This window comes from Stenella coeruleoalba, assembly GCF_951394435.1.
Source record: "Stenella coeruleoalba genome assembly, chromosome: 1".
In the NCBI taxonomy this organism is placed as follows: domain Eukaryota; kingdom Metazoa; phylum Chordata; class Mammalia; order Artiodactyla; family Delphinidae; genus Stenella; species Stenella coeruleoalba.
Genome location: NC_137169.1, coordinates 163,524,704 through 163,550,002, shown reverse-complemented (window position 1 = coordinate 163,550,002; position 25,299 = coordinate 163,524,704). Strand labels below are relative to the sequence as shown.

The window sequence follows — 25,299 nt, the reverse complement described above, 5'->3', positions numbered from 1 at the left end:
AAGGTGACATACGTGGAGACAGAGATAGAAGGGAAACCAGAAGAATGAGTAGGGCATAGCCTCACAAATCAGGGAAGGGGGTTCTCACCTCATAGTGGGAAAGAGCTTGTTGTTTGATACAAGTGAAGCACAAAGGGTGAGAGGGAAGGGGCAAGAGAGGAGGCCAGAGGGTTAGCTGAGGGCCAGAGCTTGGAGGCTGAGAGAGCTGGGTGAAGGAGTTGGGACCTCATTCTTAGTAAAAGCAGAGCTGCCTACACATTTTCAGCAGAGAAGTGGTTGATATTTTTGGAAGATCCTTCTGGCTGGGATGTGGAGACTGGATCAGAGCCTGGTGAGACTGGAGGCAGGTAGGCCAGCTAGGATGGAGACAGATGCAGAAATTCAAGCAAGAAATAATGGTGGTCTGAGCTTGGGATGGGGCCATGGGGATGGAGAGAAGGGCAATCTCTGAAACAAATTTAGGACATGATGATCGATGGGGAATGTGTATGGAGGAAAGGAAGGGAGGGGGGAGGAGTCAAGGATGACGCTAGCTTGTTTCTGGCATGTGCAACTGGTGGGTGGTGATGTCCCTTATTCAACAAGGGGACACTTGGGGTAGAATGTCTGCTATTTGTCAGGGGTATCCTGTATGAGCTTGTAACCCAGTTTCACCTAGGGACCTCTAAATTATGTTTGCCTTGCCCAGAGGAGAAGAAATGGATGAAAAGATCCTGCCAACTTGAGAATTCTGCTTGCCAGGTGCCAAGGTGCAGATGTATGTTGATGGTGAAACATCTAGTATGAGGGGCATCCGGTTCCTCTGGAGCAAGGGCATTCATCTTCCTGGGTCTCCAGTGGGCCTCCTGTTCCCTCATCCCAGCTTCCCTTTGATTATTTAAGAGCTATTTGTCAAGGGCATACCATGTAAGCCACCTCAGCTTCGTAGTTGCAGAGCGGAAACTCTTCTTAAAAGAGTTTATAATCTAGAAGCAGCGATAGGACAACCAACCACAAAAATAACTACAGGTCCACATGAATAGTGTTAATAGCCATAAATGGCATAAAGAACATGCTCCCAGAAGACCAAGGTCACTTCTGAATGGGAAAACCAGGGAGGAAGTGGTATTCAAGCTGGTCTTAAAGGAGATGTGGAACTTCTATAGGCATAAATGTGGGACTGTGGTAGGAGTAGGTATTCCTGAAGGAAGAAACAGCATGAGCAAAGATGGCAGCGGGCACAGGGAATCACCAGCTCCATCTCTTGCTATCTTGGGTACGGCAGAGAGGGATTCCTTAAGCTGGGGTCCATGGAGCTTTGAGAAGTCTGAGAATTCCCTGACGGTGCAAAATTATGTTTATGCATGAATGTGCACTTTTCTGGAGAGGGGCCCAGCTCTCTTTCAATTCTCTGAAGGATCTAGGGCCGAGAAAATGTTAAAAAACAGTACTCCAAATCTCCCGAATTAGAATTTACAGGTGGGTTGAGGCATCTGTCGTTTATTTTATTTTTTTATTTCTTTCAAGAACTGTCCGGTGCACACACCTCGGATCTCTAGACAGGCCCAAGGAGACCTTGAAATGCTAGCTCACAGGGCTTCCCTCCCTTTGCCCACCCTTGATCCCACCACCTCCATTTTATGAGTAGTCACCACCCTCACCAGTCTCCACTGCCCTGAGAGAAATAAGGGAGGCAAGGTCAGAGAAGCAGAGGGGAAACTCAGGGACTTATGCAAAGACTCTGGAATCTCCCTCAGAGATGGGGTGGGTGGGAGCCTTTCCGCCCTAAGGCCGGAGGTCAGAACGGCCTGCGGGGTCCTCCGCCCCACTGCAAACCCACGGTCAAATTCTGGGAATTTCCAAACCAGTCGGCGGTGCTGCGGCAGATCTTCCCGGACGTCAGCGTGCGGTGCCGGCCGTGGCCGCTGGGTGGCGCGGCGCCGGGCGCCGAGCGTGGGAAGCGCGGGCGCGCGGGCGGGCTGAGCTCACACACCCGGGAAGCGGCCACGGCAGAGCCGGAGTCCGCAGCGGCTGCGCATCTCGCGCCTCCCGCGGGGCGCTCAGGGGGCGCCGAGGAGGTTGTGCGGTCCCCTGGGAGGGATGCGGACGCCGGAGGTAAGAGCGGGGCCCCGGGCGGGTGTGTGTATGTGTGTGTGTGGGGGGGCGCCGCGGCCGGGCCTGCGGGAAGTCTCCGAGAGCCCCGGGCAGGGGTGGGCCCCCTGGGGACGATGCCCCGGGCCCGCCGGGCTCGGGTCGTCCCCCACCCCCGCTGCGGCGCGGCCTTCCCGCGCAGCTGCCCTCGCCGCGTGGGTGGGAGCGGATCCGGGCCGGGAGCAGCCCGGGCCGGTCCCTGGGCTCTGGGGCCGGGGCCAGCAGGGCGGGGGAGGTGGATGAGCAGCCCCCTGGGCCCGGCCCGGGAGCCCCTGCCCGCTCCTCACCTTCCGTTTCACAGCTCCGCAGTGGGCGTGGTGCCCCTGTGCTGCAGAGGGGGTGCCCGGAGTTGAGGAAGGCAGTGGGGGAGGAGAGCGCAGAGACAGGTGGTTGAGGGGGCGAGCGATGGTGCGCGGAGGCTCGTGATATTAATGCGTATTTCTTTCTGCCCCCTTCTTCAGGGGGCGCGGAGGTGCGCGTGGAGGAGGAGGCGGGAAGGCCAGAGGCTTAGCTCGGGCGAGGCAGGCGCAGCCGGAGATGCCACTGGGCAATGTCTCTGTTCAGTACCCCCCCCCCAAATTAATAAAGTGGGTGTGGAGGTGCGGGTGGGGGAGTTTGTTGAACTGCCCCAGGCCTGCCGCCTGGCTCTCTCGTGCATATCTGGGAGCCGCTTGCATTGAGCGCTCTGCAGAGGTTGGGGGTGGGGGCTGCCGTCGAATTGCAGAAGCTTCAGCAGCAGAGACAGTTGCAGAGATAGGGGCTGGGAGAAGGTCTTGGGGGTGGAGGGGCGGTGTCCGGAGGTGAAAGGGAGTCTCCAGGCCTGCAGACTAAGTTCATAGGTGCTGGGTTGGACAGGATACGGTGGGAGGTGGGAGCGGTAGGGAAAGAGGGTGATGTCCTTAGGACCCCCTCCTTCCAGCTTTGTTTGTAGCCATAGACCAAAATGTGGGATTCGGCATTTGCCAAATGTGCTTAATTTTTTTTTTTTCTTTCCCTTTCTGTTTGTTTTGTTTTTTAGAGGAACGGCAAATGACAGAGCAGAGGCAAGGCTGGCCCAGCCAATCCTGGAGCCGCTGCAGCACTGGTTCCCCAAACAAACACATTCTGGTGCAAGGACAGAGAGCAGGGGGCTGCTGGCCCACACCCCTCCCCTGCCCTTGGCCCCCTTGCTGCTCCCCTGTGAGAAGGGCAGCTGGACAGAGGCTGCCTTGGGCCAGGGTGGTGATGGTGCTGTGGCCCCTCCCTGCTGCCCAGCGTGGGAAGAAGAATGCAGAGCCAGGCAAGTCTCCCTCTGTGTCCTCTGGGGTGGAAAGAGCAGGTAGAGACAGGGCTGGGGCAGCCAGGGCCTGGCTGGCGTTGCTTTGGCATCGGTGGCGAGAGAGCTGTACCTCCGGCCCCTTGGGTTTGGTTCTCTCGGCCTGTCCCTGGCACTCAACAACTGCGTCTATGTGCTCATTGGTGCCACCATGTTATATAACGCTTATATAATCTCCCAGGGCGAGTGCTGTGTCTCCACTCTCAGGTCACACAAACACTGTGTCCGTGCGGAAGTCAGGATCTGTGGACGCTTCTATGCCCTCAGCTTCAACCTGGCTCCTTCTCCTGATTCCGACTGCAGGAGGGGGAAATGGGAGAGCAGGGGCCCACTCTACCCCAGCTGTCTGGGGCCGAGAAAGAGGGGTTGGCTGGGCAGCCTTCCTCATGTTCTTGCCCAGTGCACCTTCTGGTGGAGTGGATGCCATTCTTGTGCTCTGAGGCCAGTTTTTTGTTCTTGAGGTCCCCTGGCGCGGCAAATGGGTGTGGTGAGATGACCCCCAGAATGTTGCAGTGGAAGAATACATGGTACATAAGGTTGGATAAAGAGAGTGAGAAATTAACTCTGCCTTTGAGGTTTTGGGCAAGAGTGGCTAGAAGGATGGGATAGCGGTGGCATTCTAAGAAATTTGGAGCAGGCCTAAGGGCTAGAGGATGGTCAGGGAAGGGTGTACAGGGAAGTGGATCAGACAGCAAAGATAAACATGGTGTTCTTTTACTGTACTCTCCACTGGGCTGTCCCTGGTTGCCAGGGCAACAGAAGCAGTGATGAAAATCATGCCTTTCGTTCAGTGGAAAAATCTGGCTCCTCCTCCCGCCTCTTCCTTCTCTAATTGTCTGCAACCTATTGGGAGGGTGATGGCTCTAGGGATCAGAGACCCCAGCGTGTTCATATCAGGCACCCCCCTTCCCCATTTTTTGTCATCTTCTGCCTTCCTGCATCCCCTGTCTCCCCCAGAGCTCAGTAATTGGCAGTTGCGTAGGAGTTGGACTGGATGGAGGGGGAAGGGCATGGACGTCATTGCAGGGCAGGGTGAGCAGAGCGTGGGCAGAGCTGTGGATACAGGAATGACTGGCACACGAGGAGGGTCAGGCATTGATTAGCTGGATGGAGGCTTGTTCCTGGGATGGTAAGACCTGGGGTGGGAAGGGTGGGTGAGATGATGGAAGGCCTGCAGAACCTGGCAGTCTGGGCTTGCAGTGGTGGTAGGAAATAGGAAGGCCCTGAGGTTTCTGGTGTGGTCGTGGGTCCTGAGGAAAGTTAGAACTCATTCATTCAGCACTTTTTGTGTGCCTACCATGTTAGGTAAGGTTCTGGGAGCTGGGAAGACACAAGTAAGTAGGACTGGGCTTTGACCTTGAAGAGATCATGGTAGATGAGAGGAGGATGGGTATATGGGGGAAGATCAGCTGGCATTGTTACAAGCCCAGAATCTGGGACTCCACGCAGGAGATTGGCAATATTCCAGACTGGAGGTGATGGATTAGGGTGGAGCGTGTGAGAATGGAGAATGCAGAGGAAGAGGTAGTTCAGAGAGCCCCTTTGGCTTGGGGACAGAACATGGCGAAGAGAAGGCGCTGACGTTTTGAGCCTTAATGATTGACAGAAATAGAAACATCAGGGTTCATACTTATTTGGGGTAGTCATGTTTGATTTGATTTTAGACATATTGCCCAAGACAGAGGCAGAGTGTCTTGATGGAAATGTTTATGCTCGGACAAATGAAATTTGCGATGGAAGTCAGTGCTGGGAAGACGTTTGGAGGAAATTGTATTATGAAGCCTTGAAGGTATGAGGTTGTTGAGAAGGTAGTGTAGAGAGAGATCCCAGGGCCTGGGGCATCAGCCTAGAATTGGGTGAGGCTGTATGCCTTGTACTTGTTTATTATCCCAGGGCCCGCCCAGACTGCTGGACCAGTTTCTGCTGATGAAGGCCTACGTCTTCTACCAAACCACACCCCATTTTGAAGTTCAGGTTTCTGTTTAAGTTTTCTTCTCGCTAGTAGCTATGTCCAGAAGGATATGTCCTGGAAAGATAGATATATACATTTACCTCTCCAAGCTCTCTCCTTGACCTTTGCTATACCATTCACTTATAAATTACTGAGAGGCCCTGGGATGTGCTAAAGAGATGTGCCAGAGGTCCTTAGCCTCCGCCAGCAAGGCTGTTTGTTCTGGTTCCTTTCCAGTCATCACTCTAGAGGAATAAGAGCCCTGGACAGAGTCAGGAGGCCTTTGCCAACTACCTGATCTTGGACAAGTCACTTCCTTTTCCAGGCCTTAGCGTCTAGTCTAAGGGTCTAGTTTCTTCCAGATCTAAAGCCTTCAGATATGATTTCCAAAGTTTTTTCCACTTTTGCTCAGGTTTCCGATGCAGGTGAGGCTTTTGAAACCAGCAGCCCAGATTTCTTTGGAGTCTTGTGGGAGGGAGTAGGGGGAATGGAGGCCTGGTTCCTAGAGCAGGCCCCTGTCTCCAGAGGGGGCGGGAGCCCTCCAAGTAGAGGGTGGCCCCTGTTCCTTTTGGGAGCTTGGGAGTGCTAGAAGAGCTGGTTTTCCCAGTGACCAGGAGTTGGAAAACTACAGCCCATGCATGGGCTGATGCCTGCTTTTGTAAATAAAGTTTTATTGGAACACAGACATGTTCACTGTTTACATCTATGGCTGCTTTCATGCTACATTGATATAGTTGGGTAGTTGCAACAGAGGCTGTATGACTACAAGGCTAAAGTCTTTACTGTCTTGCCCTTAAGGAAAAAAAATTGCTAATCTCTGTCCTAGACCACCAGAAAAGTGCTTGGATCACCACTGGGGATGCTTACTATGGCCAGATTCCTAGGGTTCTTGAAGATTCTGCCTTGGGCCTTCCTTTGTGATCCTATGACAGGATGACGTGGCAATTGAGATGGTAGATTCTTAGAGTCAGCCCAAAGATAGTGAGCCTGGATCTGGGAAACCCCTTTCATTTTCATCTGTCTTCCTGAAGCCTGGAGGGTGCCTGTCCCCGCAGTCCCTCACACGTATACTTCTTTGAGCCCGGAGACCTACATTCCTCATCAGGGAAGGCTTGTGGCCTTGGTGTGACAAGCCACCCTCCCTCTCATTTCCCAGGCCTATTCAGAGGAGAATGGACCAACCCAAACCCAGTGTCTGGTGAGGAGAAGGAGAGGCTCGTTGGTTCTGCCAAGTCCTGCAGCATATTTCCCTTGATACCTTTGCCTTGTCACCTCTGGCCTCACTATGCCCTTTAGTTCCAAGGCCCTGGAGATGCATCTGCAGAGAGAGCCTGCAACCCAGCCTGGTTTGTCTGCCTGAACTTGGCACTCATCCGCTGTCGGAATAAGGCCCCGCAGCCTGGGGTTTGTGGGGTGTGTGTCTGTGTTGGCTTGGGGCTGGAATCAGTACTCAGGATTCTTACAGCCAACCTTACAGAGTCCCCTTGTGTCCTGGTCTCTACCTTTTTTGACTTGGGCCTCATGCTGGAGTCTCGGTGAAACTCCTGGGTAGGAACAGGATGAATTTCAAGCTCTCGCTTTTATAAAACAGTAGCAGAAGAGCAGTTGGGTCACTTCTGCTCAGGGCTGAGGTAGGAAGTAGCAAGAGGAAACCGCGTGCTCAGAGCCATGCAGGAGGGGGGCAGGGGGTTGGTAACTGAGGTTTATTCCCATTGCAGCTGGAAGGGAGGAGGCTGGCAGCGAGAGGAGGGAGCAGACGACCCCGAATAGCAAAGGAGACAGAAGCTAAGCACACCCAGAGCTGCTTTTAGCTGGTAATGGTAAGCCTGGCTCTAGGGGCCTTACTTCTCACCTCCCCTACACACATTCTCCCCAGAGGCCGGGCCTGTGACTGTCCTCATCAAAGAAAAAAGTAAAAAGGTCTTCATCAGAAATCCTTTCTAAATACCTTTCCGTTTAGGGTGACCCCAGACTGCACGGGTTTACACGAATGTTTAGACAAGTGCACTGACTTGGAGAAACACTCGTTTACTACAGATTTATTACGGGTCTCTTCTGGGTTGGGCATTGTGTGAAGCTTGGAGGACACAGAGGTAAATAAAGGATTCACAGTGTGGTCTGGAAGGTGTATGGGCAGTTGAACCAATTTTAGTAGAACCTGTGCTAGATCATAAGCTTCAGGTGAGCACATCTGTGTGTGTCGTGTTCACCGCCGTGGCCCCGCGTGGGGTCCTGTGCTCGGCACATGGCAGGCACACACATGTTTAACTGGCTGACGCATCCCTGTTTGGTGTGTGTCCTGGAAATGTGCAGGAGGGATCTGAGGAGGTAAGTGGAGCAAGAGAGGAGCTCACGGCAGCGTGTGTGACAAATCTGGGCAAAGGATGGACATACCTGGACGGACTGGTTATGCGAGTGCTGTTAAGGAGAAAGGATGTAGAACGGTTGACCGTGTGGGAATGAGAGACACCATTGGCCTTAGGACAATGAGAAAGGAGGAGAATGACCTGGTACAAAGAGGTGGGTAACCAGCCCCACATCACTGGATAAAGCCAGGGGCTGGGGAAGAAAGAAGCCAGCCAGTGGCAGGGAAGGTAAGATTGAGTCAGGAGAGCAGAAACCAGCATGAGAGGAAGCCTGGAGGCGTCTCAGGCCCAGGGTGGAAGCAGAGCTGAAGCAGGTGAGTCCCAGGTGAAGATGATGACAGTGACTGTCAGCTCTGTCCTGCAGGTCTCCTCCGAAATGACCATGTCCAGGTATGACCCAGAATACCACATTTCCCTGCACTGGGGCAGACACAAGGAAATTAAGTGGAGTTTGAGATTATGGTTATTCTCCTTTCTAAAATTCTTACTATGGAAATTTTCACATATCTATGACGGTAGAGAGAGTAGAAGAAACTTCAGTGTTCCCGTCACTCAGTTTTATCTTGTAATCAACACATGCCCCTTTTGTTTCATTTGTACATTCATCGACCTTATTCCTTACTCCCTTCTTGGATTATTTTACAGCAGATCCAAGACATCATATTTCATCCCTAAATACTTCATGATGAATCGCTAAAAACGAAATACATTTTAAAAAACACAATCCCAGTAGTAGTATCACCCCCTGCAAAAGCACCGTTACTCTTAATGTCACCAGTCATCCATTCAGTTACGTTTCCCTTGCTTGTTGCCATTTTTTTTTTAAATAGTTGGTTTTGTTTGAATCAGCCTCCAAACAAGATCCCCGTGTTTCATTTAGTTCATGATTGATCTCAGCGTCTCTGTTAATAAAGATTATGCTCATTCTGAAAAGAATGATGCTTTGCAATTCTACCTTTTAGATTTACTTAGCTGCCGCCTCTCTGTCTCCACTCAGCTGCCATCCAAAGCTTTCCTGAGTTTTGTTGAACCATTTGGTGATTTTTGAGCATTCTTCGTTATTCCTCATCTTTGTGGTTTAACGTAACTAGTCGTTTTTACCTTCCTTCAATAAATACTTCTCGGGAGCCTCCCATGTGTCAGGCACTGTACCAGGCACTGGGCATACTGCCGTGAAAAGACAGGCTGGGCCCTGCTCTCAAGGAGCTTACAGTCTGACCACGTGAGAGCTGTTGTGGGTCTGCTTGTTGTCCCCCACCCCATGTTCATCCCAGCCAAGTCGGGTGACCATGACCATCACTTCTGTGCTGACACGTATGCCGCGTCCTAGGGCTTGGTATTCATGTTCTCATGCTGTCCTTTCATGTGGTTGATAAGTGGTGTCCTCAGTACTGATGGCGAAGCCAGGTGTGGTTTCTGTGGCATGTCCCTGTTTCATAGGTGTGCCCACGGATTCTAGCAGTGTCACCAAGTGACTTTGCGTGTCTCCATGTGACACTCTTGGGCTTGAGCCTTCATAACTAGGCGAGTTCACGTGGAGAGCTTGCTTAACTGGCAGACTGTAGAGGGGTTGAGTAAAAACATCTGGAAGGTGCTCAGAACTGTTAAAGAACTCAGCGCATGCCATGGTGCTGGCATGTTCTTTGAGCAGGCCGGATGTTTCTGTGTGTTTGTGGACTTCCGGTTGCCTTGGGGCTTTTGCCCATAATGATTAGGCTACCTGCCTAATTAGGCCTGCTTTCTCGACCTGCTGTATTTTTGCCAAGCAGTACGGTACTGGGTGACTGCCGCCTCAGTAGCAGAATCTAATGGTACAATTCAGGCCTGTCTTGTTAATAAGGCATTTCACTGATTTGCATTTCTCTGTGAATAAATAATCAGACTTATTTGGACACTGTGACTTTTGATTTTGAGAGTGGTCCGTGATTCTTATTGTATTTTTCCAGTGCAAATGCAGCTATATTGCAGTTCCTGGATTATAGTGTCTGAGCCTTTTAACAGCAAATCTTAGTTAATAAAAATGAGTATATTCCCAGATACAAAGACTAGTATTCTTTCACCTTTCCTAGGTCTTTTATTCTATAGTTAAGATAATAATACAGAATATATGAATATGTCATGATATACATGTCCTGTTACTGAAGGCTACATAGTTTAGAGTTCGGTGTTATGTTTTTATTTTCTTCTAATTACGTAATCTTTAATTATTTTGATTATGCACCGGTGTTGGTTAAAACTTTCGCACAAGTTTCCTTGCGTGTTTGTGTGCACGCGTGTATGTATACAGCATCGCCGTGCTAATACATTATATACATTACAAAACACAGAAAGTTAAAAATGGCTGGATGTATTGTATTTCTGTCTGCACTACTTATGGTCCTGTGGGAGCCCCTCTTGTTTGCACTAAATTCCACCCTGAGACGTATTCAGGACGTCGCTCCAGCACCTCCCTCTCCTTCTTGCATCACCATTTCTCCCCTCTCTCCTGGATCATTTCCATATGCTGCTGTTTTTCTCATCTTAAAAAAGGCCTTCTTTGACCTCACCTCTTCTAGCTGCTGCCCATTTCTCTGCCCCAAAGAGTTTCCAGTCCTTGCTCCCTTCACTTCCTCTGTCAGACCCCTCCAGTCAGGCTAGTCCCAGCCACTCTGGACAGCAGCGCTCTTGCCAAGGCCAGCGGTGACCTCCATATTACTAAGTCTAGCGGCCCCTCCCTGGTCTTCATCGAAGTAGCTTCAGCGATATTGGCACAGCTGGTCATACCCTTTTTCTTGAAGCTCTTTCTTCACTTGACTTCCAGGATATATATTTCTGGTTTTCCACCTGTCTCATTGGCCGTCCCTCCTCAGCATCTCGTCTCCCTGACTTCTGAATGTTAGAAGGGCTGGGGCACCTGCTGTCTATCTTCTTCTTTGTCTTCGTGATCCTCTCCCAACTCATGACTTTACATACCACCTGTATGGATGTTGTCTAGAATTCACTTCAGAGTAATCCCGCGGATAAACAAGACTGACCATGAGTTGATAATGGTTGAAGCTGGCTGGTGGATACCTGGGGGTTTATTCTGCTGTTCTCTCTAGTTGTGTTTATGTTTGAAATTTTCCATAATGAAAAGTTAGAAAAAAATCTACATGCTGATGACCCCCAGTTATTTTTCTCAAGCCCAGCTCAAGCTCCTGAAGTACAGTCCTATGTGTCTGTCTGCCTACTTAACATTTCAACTTGAATGTTAATAGACGTTTCATACTTAACATGCCCAAAACTGAACTTCTGATTTTTCGATGCAAATATCTTCTTCCTTCAGTCTCCCTTCTTGGCTATGAGAATGCCAGCCTTCCCGTTGCTCATCCAAAATGCCTATGGTCATGCTTCACTTCTCTCTTCTATGTCCTTCATTCAGTCCATCAAAAAAATCTTGTTGACTCTACCTGCAAAATATACGTAGACTATGACCAGTCAGAACTGCTTCCACTGCCATCACCACGGTCCAAGCCACCATCATCTCTCGCCTGCTTCTCCTTTGCCCCTTACAGGCTGTAGTCCTCACAGTAGTCAGAAAGATCCCACGAGACATAAGTCACATCATGCCTGCCACGCTCAAAACCCTGCTGTGGCTTCTTTCCGCACTCAGTGAAAGCCATGGTTGGAGTGGTCTGCAAAGACCCTGCAGCCTATGAACACTGTCCAATAGAAATATAATGAATTACACAGGACCACCACATGTGTAATTTAACAATTTCTGGTAGCTAAATTTAAAAGGAAAAGGAAGTAGGTGAAATTAATTTTAATAATCTAACCCAGTGTGTCAAAACTGTTTTCATTTTTGATGTGTATTTCGTTGTTCTTTTTGTACTACGTCACACCCATAGCACGTGGCAGTTTGGACCAGCTACATTTCATATGCTCGGCAGCCTCATGTGCCCAGTGGCTGCCTTATTGGGATTGCAGGCCTACCTAGTCTGGCCCCACTTGGCTTCTGTGTCCTTCCCTCCTACTCCTCTTCCCTTCTTTCACTCTGCTCCAGCCACACTGGCCTCCTTGCTGTTCCTCAGATAAACCAGGCATTTCCTGTGTTAGGGCCTTTACACCTCCTGTTCCCTCTGTTTGGAATACTTTCCCCCAGGGAGCCCCGTAGCTGACTCTCGCTTCCTTTGGGTCTGTGCTCAGATACTACCTTCTCAGTGTCCTGCCTACCCACACGCGCTTGCTAGCATTTCCTGCGTCTCTTCCCTGCAGTGTTTTTTTCTCCATAGCACCATCACCGTTTAACATAACTGTGCACTTCCGTTACTTCACAGATTTTCTCTCTCTCCCCACTGGAATGTGAGCTCCATGAGGGCAGGGGTTTTTGTCTGTGTTCCCTGCTGTATTTCCAGAGCATGGGACAGCGCCTGGCACATCTAAGAGGTGGATTGATGTTGCTGAGGAATTAAATGAAACGTATTATTAAGAATGATTCTTTTTTAGTAAGAACCATGCAATTGAGTGTATTTTATTGTTTCAGAATATCATGGGTCATATTTTGCAATGTGGCTGTTTGAAGGTCTGGTTCATGTCACGGTGTTTTGAAAGAGTCCTCTCTATAAAGATGTTATTGTGGCTTCAACTTATAATTTAAATGGGTTTAAGAGCCCTGAAATACTGTATTTCGTTCACTTCATTGAGAGATTTGAAAACAAGTTAGTGTATCCTGTCTTATGGGTGTCCACAGATACAAGGTTTTAGAGACAACGTCTTTCTGTCAAATTTGGTAATATCATCATGTAATGGTGGAAATGATTTCCAAATGCCAGTTTTTGAAACGCTCTTTCCGTGACATAAGTCTCTTTCAAAAAGTAAAGGCTTTCTTACCCATTTTTAAAATGTCACTTTACCTTAAAGGGACAGATTAAATACTCATTTGTTTGTTTAAAAAATAGTCATGAATCAGCATTCTCCTGATAGGCACTCATTACAGAAGAAGTCAGCAAATTTTGCAACCTTGTTTTCCAGTTTTAAAAGAAATATAATTACTGTTTAAGTTGAGCCACTCTTTCAGGTCTTCCACCATGAGATGATCATGGCAGTGTGGTCCAGTGCTTTGCAGATCCCACCCTCTCATTGCAAAGGAGTCATTTATTGTATTGAAGAGGATATCCTTAAAGTTGCTTGTCTGGGCACATGTAAACCGCACTCAGGTACGCAGACAACTGGGCTGCCCTTGTCCATCCTTTGGTGTTTTGTGTCTCCTACCTGGACCCAGGATGCAAAGGTGGTGGCACCAGCGTGTTGTGAGTTAGGAGGTAGGTGGTTGTGCTCAGAAGCTGCTCTGGAGGTGAGCATAGCAGGGATTGCTGGAAGAGATGGCCAAGGTAGCTAGGGTAGCTGGCTGTCTTCTTTTTTTTTTTTTTTTTTTAATTGAAGTATAGTTGATTTACAGTGTTGTGTTAATTTCTGCTGTACAGCAAAGTGATTCAGTTATACATACATTCTTCTTTATATTCTTTTCCATTATGGTTCATCCCAGGATATTGAATATAGTTCCCTGTGCTATACAGGAGGACCTTGTTGTTTATCCATTCTATATGTAATAGTTTGCATCTGCTAGTCCCAAACTCCCAGTCCATCCCTCCCACACCCCCTTTCCCCATTGGCAACCACAAGTCTGTTCTCTATGTCTGTGAGTCTGTTTCTCTTTTATAGATAGGTTCATTTGCATCATATTTTAGATTCCATGTATAAGTAGTATCATATGGTATTTGTCTTTCTCTTTCTGACTTAACTTCCCTTAGTATGATAATCTCTGGTTGCATCCATGTGGCTGCAAATGGCATTATTTCCTTCTTTTTTGTGGCTGAGTAGTATTCCATTGTACATATGTACCACATCTTCATTATCCATTCATCTGTTGAGCACATTTAGGTTGTTTCCGTGCCTGGGCTATTGGGAATAGGGCCAGCTATCTTCTTAGAGAGAGAGGTGGTATGCCTTTGAAGCCTTGTGCCATGTCTTCCGTCCATTCACCTATATATGGAAAATGCTTGTGCAGTATGCTTTCCTTCCATTTTGACAGTCCAGGAGGTATGTCAGCTGGATATGTGCACGTGGACTTGTTTTTCCAACTGCCGTGACCAGAAGTGTGATTTAAAAGATGAGCAGCTGGATTGAGAACTGCAGCTCCGGCTGGGAACAGAGGCCCTGATTACTTTCTGCTGCAGTAGAGATCATCTCCTGCGTGCCCTGGACCCGGCATCGATGAGCAAGGCTTGTCTCCCGTGGGCCAGTCTTTGCTACTTAGACCACTGGCCAACCCGTCAGCTTCTCTTCTTGCCACACATTTGTACAGGGCCTCCTGTGGAAAAGCCTCTGTGTTTCTGGATGGAGTGGGGTGGGCACAGGAAAGGAAGGAATGTGCCAGTGTGAATGGGACCTGGTCTCTGTCCTCAGGGAGTTAATGCTTAATGAGGGAGATAGACACCCATGCTAAATACAAGACAAAGCGTAAAAGGGACACGGATGGAGTGTGATAAAGTGTTGTATTAGCCAGAAGTGGGAATTGGAGAGGTGGTGAACGTGAGCAAGGAGATCTCATCCATCTGTTCATGGCTGAATCCTCAGAGCCTAGCACAGTACTCCATCCCTGTCGGGTGCTCAGTAAATGTGTATTTGTTAATAGCTGGCTGTTGAAGGAATGGGGCTTCACCCCCAGGGACGAAGGAGGAAATGTCTTGTTGGGAGGAGGTGGTCATGTGCCCTGAGTGGGTGTGTGTGGCAGGAGAGGGGCTGTGTTCAGGGAGGGCCAGCCTCAGGGCAGGGCACCTGGACCAGCTTTTTCCAAGAATTTGATTTTGGTGGTTCTTAACCTCTTTTTGTGCCAGTTCTCATTAGGAATTGCATGGAAACTGTAGTCTCTTGCTCTAAGAAAAAAAATAAGATCATGACAGCACATGATTTGACATATACCATCTGAGGACTCACAGATCCCAAGGTATAAAACCCTGCCATAGGCTGGGGAGCCGTCAGTGCTTATTGACCTCTTTAAACAGGGATAAGACACTTGTTTTTCCTGGAGTCTTTGGGAATTGACTCAGATGAGTGTATACTGTGTAGGTATTCTGGGTTTTAGGGTCATTGGTAAGTGACAGCCACAATAGTGGCCCTGATGAGCTTAAGGAAGCAGTGGAGAATTGGAGGGGGGTGGCAGTTGGCGGGCTCTGTGCACTGTTATGGAGAGATCCAGTGTTTGCTCCATTGAGCAGGGGATGAAAAAATTTACCTGAGAGAAGATAGAAAAAAATTAACTTTTAAAACGTACTAATTCAGGGACTTCTTTGGTGGTCCAGTGGTTAAGACTCTGTGCTTCCAATGCAGGGGGCATGGGTTCTATCCCGGGTCCGGGAACTAAGATCCCATATGCCGCTGCATGGTGCGGCAAAAAAAAAAAAAAAAAAGAAAAGAAAAAATTTTAAGATTATAAAAGAAAATTAAACGTACTAATTCAGAATATGGAATGCTTATGCTAGTTGTTTTCTGTGACATGTTTTCCAGCTCAGATACCCAGCCAAGCAGTAATTACAGACACAGAGAGGCAGTGTGTTGCATTTCTGGGAACAGGGAGAGTGGAAGGGAGTTATTAGAGTTTTATATCACCAAGGTATTGGGTTCAGAGAACTCTAGCAATTCTGACCCATCAGGGAAGGCTGCTTGGAGGAGGAATGTGGCAGGATTTCATGGGCCACTTGGAAAAGCAGAAAGACTGGGCTTATTTTAAAATTATATGGTTTTTGTTTCTGTTGTCATAAAAATTCCTGTAGAGCATCTGTATACCTTCAGTTAAAAAATAAATTAAAAAAACAAACTTTCTGTCCTCTAGGAGTTTGTAGTGTATCTGCTGTACAGATAGGCTGTCTGGAGAGTTAAAAAACCCAGTATGGGCAGTACAGTGTTGCCATTTCTGCCTTTGTGTGTCATAGGTAAGTTCATTCATGGAGGGGTGAGGTTGGGGGGTGGTGAGGCCATGCCTTGTCCCAGGGGACAATGTTGATTGAACATTGGCCCTGTGCCAGGCTGGGTTAGATGCTGGCCAGCACCGGAAGGCACCGCTGGAGTGGGAGGGGAGAGCCCTTGCGCTCCTGCACCCGAGTGTAGCAGGGGACAGACTCGGGGGTCTTGGGAGTAGCATTGTCCGAAGCATATGGTGGGGAAGGGCTTGGTGGTTGCTGTGCAGGCTCTTCCACCCCTCTGCTGACGTCCCCCCTCATGGGATTTGGCTTTGTGGGAAGGTTAGTCTGTGACAGTTTTAAAAGTTCTTTCGAAAAGAAGAACCCCTCCTGTTTTCCCCAGAGAGGTGTTCAGACTGCAAGACCAGACACCTTGATGGGTGGTGAAATCAATCAATTTAGTGGGTTGGGACCAATGTGGAAAAAAAAAAAAAAGACTGTAACAGAAAATATTAGATTGCATAGTATGTAGTAAAGATGAGTATGATTTCATGAAAGTCTCAGTCATATATATATATATATATGTATATCTACAGATATATGTATCTGTATACACACAAGTGCACATGTATGTAAGTGCCAGGCCACCAGGCCACCTTGTAAACTTTTTTTTTTTTTAATTTTATTTATTTATTTAGTTTTGGCTGTGTTGGGTCTTCATTTCTGTGCGAGGGCTTTCTCTAGTTGTGGCGAGCGGGGGCCATTCTTCATCGCGGTGCGTGGGCCTCTCACTGTCGCGGCCTCTCTTATTGCAGAGCACAGGCTCCAGACGCGCAGGCTCAGTAGTTGTGGCTCACGGGCCTAGTTGCTCCGCGGCATGTGGGATCTTTACAGACCAGGGCTCGAACCCGTGTCCCCTGCACTGGCAGGCAGATTCTCAACCACTGCGCCACCAGGGAAGCCCCTAAACTTTCTTTCTTACTGTGGGTTAGGGTCCAGAAAGTTTGAGAAACAAGCACTGGAAGGATTTGTTTGCTCTTAGTGTAGAGCATGGGTTCCAGCCGCTTCCCCAGAGGCCATCTCTATGGAGACTTTTTTTTTAAGAGCAGCAGAGTCAGGCTGTCACAGCATGATCTGAGGTTGGTCTGCGGCTGCTTACCCACTCCTGCCCCCACTTCCCTGTGCCTGGTGTTTCCTGCTGTGGCGAGCTGGGGAGAGAGGCCAGGCAGACCTCACCAGGGGTGGGAGCAGAGGTCGCCTCCCCTCCCAAGTCACCAGGTGTGACCCCCTGGAGTGCAGCATCTCCAGCCCCTTGCCTCTTCTCTGACTTCTTGACTTGATTAGCTATTTCCATACCAAGGGCAGGGAGAGGAAGGCCATCCTGACTTATTACTTTGCCCCGTTGTTCTCTGTTTCTCAGGGGCATTGGGTGGGGAGGTTAGAGTTCACACTGTCTGGGGGGTGGATCCCTGGTAGGCTGAAGTGAGCCAGCTCCCCCCTCAGAATGACCACTTAGCTCGGTAATTCTCTGGCTCCATCTTTGCCACAGAGGAGAGGAGCCTTTCTTGGATCGTAGTTGCTTCTTCCATCAACTGTGCTGACCGGCCTGCAGAGCGCTGACCCACTTGTGGTACCTCAAATAGAGGTTTAAATTAGGACCTTTAATCTGTAAGAGGCTTACAGCCTGTTGGGTAGCCAGCTGCTCTGGACTTCTCTGTGGGCAGAGCTGGGCTTGGCCAGGCTGTTGTTGGGTTGAGGGAATCATGGGGGTCGGTGGCTTCCTTGCAGGAGTGACCATATGTGTGGCCTCACTCATGGAGGCCTGGGAACAGTAGGAGTCCCAGGGAAGCAGAGTTGTTTGCCCAACACTCCTTTTGCTGTTGGCACTCACACAGTCCCTGGGAGTGGGTGGGTACCATCTCTGGCTATGGGACAGGGTGGTGGGCTGTCCTTGTAGTGATGGAGTGGAAAGCCCAGAATTCCATGGGCCTTGGGTGCTGGTGCTGCTGCTTCTGGGCACTGAGCCTGGCTCCTTGCCGATGTGCAGTTAGCTCTGCTGGCTCAGTGTGTGTTTCCATCCCACAGATGCCTATTAACCAAGAGCTGTGTGTCCAGTATGGTGCTGGGTGCCATAGGGGCACACAGAAACACGAGACTTGGGGCCTCCCCCAAATCGCTCCTTGTCTTTTTGAGGAGACCCGACTAGTACATATCAAAGCATTCATTTGTCCCACAGACACATACTTACTTGGCTGGTAGCTGTTCCCAGTAGCAAATTATAAAGTTCCAAAGTAATAGGCATGGGGGGGAAGTTCTTTGGGAGGCCTGGGAAGGGAGAGAGCTATGGGGTAGTGAGAGCTGGGCCTGAGCGGTGGGATTTAGCAGGATGGGGAGAGGGGAGGTCGTTGAAGGTGGGAGGAACAGTGTGAACAGAGGCCAGGAGAGTGCGTGGTCTTCCTCTAAGCGCAGGCTGCTGGAGCCTCTTCCTCCCCTCCCGCTTCTTGAAATAGTCCCAGTTTCAGTCCTAGAAACTTACTCCTTCAATAAAGTAGAGACAGATCTCAGGTTCCCTCTTTTTTCTCCTGTTTATCATTATAACAACAGTAATGACTCCTGACGTTTATTGAGCGCTTACTGCATACCACTGTTCTGTGTGCTGTAGGTGGATTGTCTCGTTAAGTCTTCCCAGCAATGCTCTGATATCACTGTTACATATTATTATGTGCATTTTACAGTTGATGAAACTGAGGCATAGAAAGGTTAAATGACTTGCCCACGGTTACATAGCAAGTTGGGTCAGAAGTCCACCTGAGGCAACCTGAAAGCAGAGGCCATGCTCTTAACCCGCTGGTTCCCAAACTTGTCTGAACATTGAAATCACCAGGGAATCTTATAAAATTTCCAAAGCCCCAACCAATTACGTTACATGCAGACCAGTTACATCACGGTCTGGGGGGCGGGTGGGGTGGGGTGGGGAACTCTGATATGAGTAGTTTTTGAAGTTTCCCAGGTGATTGTAATGTGCCAGGTTTAGAAACCACTGTCTTATTAACCTCTGAGTTTTAGGGCCTGTGAGTATTTGATTGAATACATTTTTATACTCAAGGCAGAGGGGCCTTCCCCCAGGCCTGTGTCACCTACCATTTCATAGGGAGTAACTCCAGCTTCTTGTCTGAGGGAGCAGGACCCCTGTCACCCCACAGCATCTGGGACTCCCCAAGAGTGAAGCCTGGGTGGGCTGGAGTGGGCAGAGGGAGGATGGGTCGCTTGGCATCAGTGCCCGCTTCCCCCTCTGAGTGCCGCCTTGGGGCAGAGACTGCTTTCAGAGCCTTGGAGACCTCCGACCGTGGTTTCTCACGCCTTCTGCTCCCCTGGGTCCCTGAGTTCATCGGGGAAGGGAGAGGGTCACATGAGGGCACGTCGCTTCTCGACAAGTCTCGCTCCTCTCTGCCTGTCCCCGGGTGAACCTGAAATGGACACGAAGTGCAGAGTCCTTTGGGTGACTGGGAACAGCACTAAATTTAGCAAAACTAGCTGGTGGGTGGCCGGCCTGTAGTGAGCCAAACCCAGCCCCAAGTGGACTAGATTTTATAGTCGGCAATGCAGCCAGCGTAGTCTGTGCTTGGGCAAGTCTGTGGTGAACACGGGGGGATCTTTCCATTTCTAAGGCCCGGCAGCTTGTCTGCCATCCTGCAGGATCCCAGGCTCTGTCCCTGCGAGACTTGGGTCCACCCCCAACCCCGCTTGGGACCGGTCTTCCATCTGTCCCTCCCTCATGTATCTGGAAGCTCCACTCCAGTACCTTGGCCTTGGCCTACACGCTCTTCTAGGCCTCTTGGCCTGCGTTGCCAGCCTTCATTCCCAAGGCCCTGGAGACCAGGACCTGAGCTTCGGTCAATTTTTCATAGGGTATCTGGCATCTTAGGACACTTTTCGGTCACGGTTGTTGAGTGGAGGTAAGGAAAGAGCTGGGCTGGTTAGTTGAACAAGGTTGTGAGGGACTGAGATGTATGTTCCTTCCTCCCAGAAGCTCAGTCAGGTACGTGGCACCAGAGTGAGTCACGATGTGGAGTGACTGTGGGTGGGCTTTGATGCTCTTTGACGCTTGGGGCTCTCTTTGCTGGGCTCAGTCTTCTGCCCTGTTGTGGACTACGTCTGGGAGGACGTGGGTTTTGCGGAATTGGGGAGTGGAGGTCTGCTGGTGACAGAACATCTTCCCCTTCTGGGCCTCCTCCTCCCCCGTCTCAGATCTGACAGTGGCGGCTTGCCTGGCGGTGCCTCTGTTGCCTTAACGTCCTGAGAAATAATGAGCAGGCTACATTTTCTCAGCCCTTTCCAAGGTGGACCATTACACTTTGGCCAGGGCTGGGGTCTTGTCTTTGTGACACGATTCGTGAGTATAAGGTGGCGGTTCTCAGCCAGGGGCAGTCTTGCCTCCAGGGGACGTTTGGCAGCGTCCAGAGGCCAGGGATACAACGAAATACTGTATAACGTAGAGGGCAGCCCTCCCCACAGCAAAGAATTATCCAGTCCTAAACGTTGATAGGGCCGAGGTTGAAAAACCCTGGTGTGGGGGACAGTCTTTTACAAATGGCCCTAAGAGGTCATATCATCCAGATCCCTGCTTCCATTGGAAATGACTTGAGACCAGGAGCTATGTAGACATTGCCTTTCCCCTTTGCCCCCCGTCTCCCTCCCTCCTCAGCATGTACAGTGCCCTCCAACAATCGTGTTCAGGAGGTTGTTTCCAGGGGGTCTCTTCAACCGCGTCATGGCCCAGTTTCCCATAGAATCCCACCGTTCAGCACCCACGTGCTGCAGGTGGTCATCTGGGAGGCTTGGTGCAGCTGTATCCTTGGTGCGCTTGCACGAGCTCTGAGATGAACTTCAGGCACACCAGGGAAGCCGTTCCACGCAGACGTCCCGTGTGAGTGGTAGGAGTCTATCCTGGAGCTGTTTTCCTTCGCTCTTCTATTGCTCTCCTTCGCTCTCTGCCTTGCAGAACCGAGTTCCACTTGCTAAAGTTCTCTTAAATGCAAGAAACACATACTCATTGCCCCGGAGAACATGATGTCGCTTCCCAGATAAAACATCCAATCTGTTGCCAGATACCTCAGCAGCCCAGTGATGGCTCATCTGCCAACACCATCCTCCTGTAGCTGGCAGGGCTGCCTTAAGGCCAGAACGGGGAAGTGAGACATCCCCCAACGTGAGGACCTCAGCTCACTCTACAGGATGCAGGGAGGGCAGCTGTGGGCGTATTCTAGAATACGCTGGCTTTTTACATTTCACGACAAGCCTCAAGGTTCTTCCCATGTGACTTCACTGCCTGGACTCTTTAGTCGTGACGCCAGAGGGTGAAGGTATGATGTGGGGGAAGAAGTGGCAGAGGAGATGGGAAGGGCAGAAACCAAGGTAAGGCCAAGCAACCAGGGAGATGTACAGATGCTCTCCTGAGTGCATTTGACATTCTTGCCCCAGGTCGCTTCTCAGTGTTGTTCCCCTGCCCCCGACACAGTCCCTCAGTTTCCATGAGTTCGAGGGAGACCAGCATATTTTTGGACGGGCTCAAGCCAAACAGTGAGGAAAGTAATGCTACTTAGTGGACTAAATACCAGTGATGTTGGAGTTACCTGCTTTTGGTGGTTGTTTTTTTGTTTGTTTAGAGTTTTCTGTCTCCTTTTGTTCATAGAAGTCACTTGGGGGATGGATTAACTGATAAATCCTAGTGTTCTCGGAGTGGAGTTCACGTTCACGGCTTCCCTTATCCTCATTTGAGGGACTAAGATGATGATTGTGGGCTCCGGAACCATGTTTTAGATTATTGCTGTCTGATCCAGCAGCCAGGACAGTCGAAACCAAAAGCCTCTGAAGTCCTGTTCAGCGATGGTAAACATTTGAAATGGATTGAACGGATGACTGTGTGTATGTTTAGAGGGTCACACCCCGTAGAGAAAGCACCTCCGGGTAAGCCCGGCTTGCTCATCCCAGCTGCAGGTCTGAGCACACCCAGGGTCACATCCTTTTATTCCATGATGGGCTGAGGTCACTTCCTTATGTACCCAGGGCTGCCCACACCCAGCCACCGTTTCCTGCACTGGGTCAGGGCGTGCACTTCATTCTCTTCATAACATCTTTGGTGGCTTGTCGTCACCTACCAGCCTCCTTTGGTCTCAGTCCCTGAGCGTCCTTTCAACTGAGTTACCATCTCTTGCTCTAGGTCCCGAGCATGGCTTTGAGTCTCTGGCTTCTGTGTGGACTTCCTGGCTCCTGGGCCCAGAGCTACCTCATTGCTCTGGCAGCCACTGGACACATAAGCCGTGGGTTGCTGATTTGGAGCCCAGCTCCAAAAATCAGTCTCAAAATCAAAATCCTCAGTCGTCTTGGTCTTCACTCCGTCAACCCTGGCCTCCACCACTTCTGTCTCGTTACAAAATCTCGTTTCTCATAAAAATTACTCCATATTTCAATATGCATCTGAAAAACCCAAATGCATTTTCAGACTCAAGTCTCAGCACATGAAGCTTGACAAATTAATTTGGAATTTTGAAAACGTGTTTATTTAGTATGGTTTTGAAGTGTTGTAGAGTAACGTTTCTGCCATGTATTAAAAGGCAATAGGAAAGTGATCAGAAACGTATACGTATCTTTTAGATTTCATGAGCAGAGATGGCAGGCACTGAAATCCGTTGGTGTTGGGGTGACCACCCATTTGGATAAAAGTCCACTGTTCTTAATTTTTTTTTCTCATTAGCTATTTTTTAAGGAGATTTTTAATTGACATGCAACACACATACAGAAAAGTGAGCGCATCCTAAGTGTTAGACACAAAGTGCCCCCAGCCTGTAACCCGCACCCACGTCAAGCAAAGGAGCAGAACGTACCACACCCCGTTCCAGAATATGCCTTGTGCTCCTTTCCAGCTGCTGACCGTGCTTCTGAGGGTAACCACTATTTTGACTGCTAAAATTACAGATGAGTTTTGCCTGCCTTTCAGCTTCATATATATATGGAATCACACAGTGTGTTCTCTCTTGTATTTGGCCTCTTTCACTCGTCATTTTATCTGTGACGTTCATCCTTGCAGTGTGCCGTTTTAGTTTCCTATTCTTGTGGCTGTATAGTATTCCGTTTTATTAATAGAACACAGTTTATTATATGTTGTATGGTTGACGCATGTTTGGGCTGTGTGCAGAGTTTGGCTGTTTCAAACAGTGCTACTGTGAATATGTTTGAATATGTCTTTTGGTGAATGAATGTATGCACGGACACACATATGTGAGTGTATGTATGCATAATTTATGTGTGTATGTTTCTGTTGGGTATGTACCTAGGAGTGGAACTGCTAGATCATAGTTTTAGCAGATAGTGCCAAACATTGATGCCAGTTATACTTCCACTAGCAAAGTTCTGGTTGCTCCATGCCCTTGCCAGTATTTGGCATTATCTCCTTTCTTCATTGTACTCGTTCTAGTGGGTATGAAGTAATATTGTACTGGGGTCTGAATTTGCCCTTCCGTGATGCTGACCATTTGGGTACGCTATTTTGTGAAGTGCCTGTTCAGGTCTTTTACTCGTTTTTCTATTGAATTGCCTCTCTTTTTCTTATTGGTTTGTAGGAAGCCGTTCATACATTGTTGAATATATGCATTGCACATATATTTTCTCCCTTCCATAGCTTTTGATGTCCATACCTTTAGTGATATCCCTGAAGTTAATCTACATGAAAGCAGTAGGATTATATGTAATACTTTGCATGGGGATCTTTTATTCTTTGTTAGTGATATTGAAGTTGGGGCTGCATTCTTTCAGTACTTGTCTACAAAGCACTATTGCGGTATTGGCTGTGTAGAATGGGACAGGGACTCTTGAAGTTCTTGGTGTATGTAGGTGTTGGCACCTTTGAGATCACATAAAAATTGTTCATATCCAAGTGCTTGCTGTGCTCCATATACTGTTCTAAGCTTTTACGTGGACAATCTCACTTATTCCTCATACATGCTTATCAGCTGTCACTCTTATTAGCCTCATTTTCAAGTGAGGAAACCGAGGCTCAGAGAGGTTTTGTAATTCCTGAAGGTCACATAACTGCGATTTTGGCTGCAAAACTCATGCTCTGTAATCAATTGTATTGCATAGAAAATTGCGGTTCCTAAAATCGATGTTTTATTAGAATGCCTGACATAGTGCCTGGCACATAATAAGTGCTCAGTAAATACCTGTTGAGTGAAAGGATTTGACAGTGGTGAGTTGGATGGTGTCTTCATTGAGTAGGGAAGTTTGTTCTGGCAGTGGGATGTGTTGGTATGAGAAGCAGTTGTTTTCCATCCTGATGTGTCATCTCGTGATGATGTCACAAGTAGACATCATAGCGGACATTTGTGGAGTGAATGACTCAATCTCAGACAGGTTGTAAACCCTGCTTAGTGGAAGGGGTGCATTCAGAGGACGCTGCAGGGAGGGGCCCAGGGCCAAGACAGGCATATGAGTAGGGGCCATGGTCATGGCCCGGGGAGAATGCAGAGTCCAGCTCGCAGCATCCTGGTTGTACAGCCACAGGGTAGCCCAGTTTGTGGAAGCAGAATGGGGTCCAGTGTCAGCAGGCAAGGCTGTCCCAGTTACAGGCTGTCGGGTCAGAAGAGGTCCCAGCAGCAGTGCAGGGCTGGCAGGCTCCAAAGTCAGGTAATCTAGAGTCACCAGGTTGCAAGCAGTAAAAGTTCAGGCAGGCAGGAAAGAGAGCCAAGGAGTGCTTGCAGGGAGCCATTTCCCCGGTCGACAGGTATTTATTGCAGGGAGCCATTTCCTCCTGAATGAGGCCTTTCTTCTCAGGCCACTGAGGGCCTGTGAGGAATACATCAGACCTCAGGCCGGGCCGGGTGGGGTGACCCAGAGACCAGCCTGTGCCGGAGCCAGAAGGAGCTGTCATGAGCGTCTTGTCAAACTCTTCATTTAACGGGCGAGGAAATTAAAGCCTAAGTGTGAGATTACTCAGAGCCAGGGGGAGAGCCAGCCTTGGAACCAGGCACTGCAGAGTGTTTCCTGCTTCCTCATGTTTTCCATCAAAAATTAAGAGGTGGAAGGAAGAAGGACCATGGTGAAAGCCTTAAAGAAGAAAGATGGAGAGTCCTTGGATATGGGGGGAGAAGGAGGGATCTAGTGACTACAGTACAGAGCCTGGGCGAATTGCAGTTCCAGTGATGGGAAAGTGGGAAGGAAGCTGGCTGGGTGATGATTGTGATCTCAAGTCTAGAATGTAAGTTCCAGGAAGACAGAGGTTTTTGCATTGTTATTGAAGCATAACATACAGAAAAGTACACAGAGAGCAAGGACCTTTTTTTTTCTATTTTTTTTATTGTGGAAAATACATATAAAATTTACCATCATAACCATTTTTAAGTGTACAGTTCATTGGTATCAAGTACATTCATACTCTTGTGCAACCATCACCACCATCAGAATTCTTTTCATCTTGCAAAATTGAAACTGTACCCGATAAAGAGTAACTCTCTATTCCCCCTCCCCCCAACCCCCGGCAGACACCCATCTACTTTCTACTACTCTAGGCACCTTATAAAGTGGAATCATACAGTATTTGCCTTTTTGTGACTGGCGTATTTC

The 25,299-nt window shown here is 49.0% G+C and overlaps 1 long non-coding RNA gene across 1 annotated transcript; it reads left to right on the top strand.

Moving 5' to 3' along the window:
* The first annotated feature begins 1,969 nt into the window (after positions 1-1,969).
* LOC307189201 lies at positions 1,970-7,330 on the top strand. The gene is made up of 3 exons (XR_013829117.1): positions 1,970-2,094; positions 3,149-3,409; positions 7,115-7,330. It is a non-coding gene; the product is annotated as an uncharacterized lncRNA (long non-coding RNA).
* Positions 7,331-25,299: the final 17,969 nt, after the last annotated feature.